We start from the raw sequence: 1397 nt of genomic DNA on the forward strand, positions 1-1397 counted from the left end.
CCCCCTCCTGACCCCTCACCTTCAACCCCGGGATCCGCTAGCCCATCTGCGGCCCGGGAGGGCGTCAGGAGGAGATCCGCTCCGGGCTGTGAATGCGGAAGTGACGTGTATTACATCCGCATTCACCTGTCAGTCATCCGGCTGCTATAGCCAGAGAAGAAGCCGGGGGAGCAGAACTCGGCTTCATCAGCTTCTTTCAGGGCCTGTTCACACGACGTGCTGACCGGATCCCTACGCTCCCGCACTAAAAATGCCTCCCGATGTCTCCCTGTGCGTTTTATGGGCTCCAGTTCTCACGTGCGCAGTCCGTTCAGGTTACGACAGAAAAAAATACTGCGCGTCACATTTTGTCCGGTCAGAAAACGCATCAAAAATGCGCCGCAGCTAACATACTGACAGCCCCACTCCAGCAACGCATCAAAAACGCGGCCAAAACACACGGCACGGCGTCTGCTGATCCGGACCTGAAACTCGTGTGAACAGGCCCTTAGGGTCCCATCTATAGTGCAATGAAATACCATTCCCCATGGATCATCTTCTATATGAGAACCTATAATTATCTCCACATAAGTCCTCACCTGACCCCCAATACCCCTGGATAACGGGGCAAGTCCACCATATATGCGCCATAGTTACCCCCCTTTGTCCACATCCCCCTCCACCGTACATCTTGTGCATTCTAGACGGAGAGAGGCTCCGGAATTTCATCTCACTTCCTGTTGTGGCTACTGGACGAGAGGAAACCTCTCCCTGATGGGACGCAGATGGTTTTTCACCCTCGTTACCGATCCCAAAACAAAACATCGCTTCAGTTCTACTCTGAATTGGGCACTTGGTGTGAGCCCTCGTTCACACCTGAACGTTTTGGAGCGCGTTCTACGCTCGCCGAACGCTCTACAAAACGCTCAAACATCTAAATCCCATTGTATCCAATGGTCCGGTTCCCACCTCGGCGTATTTCCGCCCGTCCCTAACGCGCTACAAAACGGCCCGCGCCTGAAAAGGTACAGGTACTGCTTTGGGCCGTTTTGTTGCGCGTTTCCATTTGGATGCAGCCAAGTAGCCTTCGGAAACGCGCGACGGTCGCGCATATGCAATACGCCGAGGTGTGAACGAGACCTGAAGCTTTCTGGTGCGGACGCGGCCTGGCCCAGAAAAAGGTGACCTGGATTTAGCTCAGCAGGTCGGAGCCTTCCACTGGGTGCGTCAGGATTCTGGTCTAGGTTCAGTGGGTCAGGTCTGGGTTCAGAAATGTCCCGTCCCTAAAAAAAATGGTCAGTTGGCGACCTCAATATACTGATCCGGTTTTCCCATCAAGGGATGTTTTCTTCCCCGATGGCACATTGGGCATATTCCGTAGACATGTGCCATTCGTTTCGTTACCAATCGAAATTCGT

The sequence above is a fragment of the Nanorana parkeri genome, unplaced genomic scaffold (genome assembly GCF_000935625.1).
Source record: "Nanorana parkeri isolate BGI_ZX_2015 unplaced genomic scaffold, ASM93562v1 scaffold4314, whole genome shotgun sequence".
NCBI classification, from domain to species: domain Eukaryota; kingdom Metazoa; phylum Chordata; class Amphibia; order Anura; family Dicroglossidae; genus Nanorana; species Nanorana parkeri.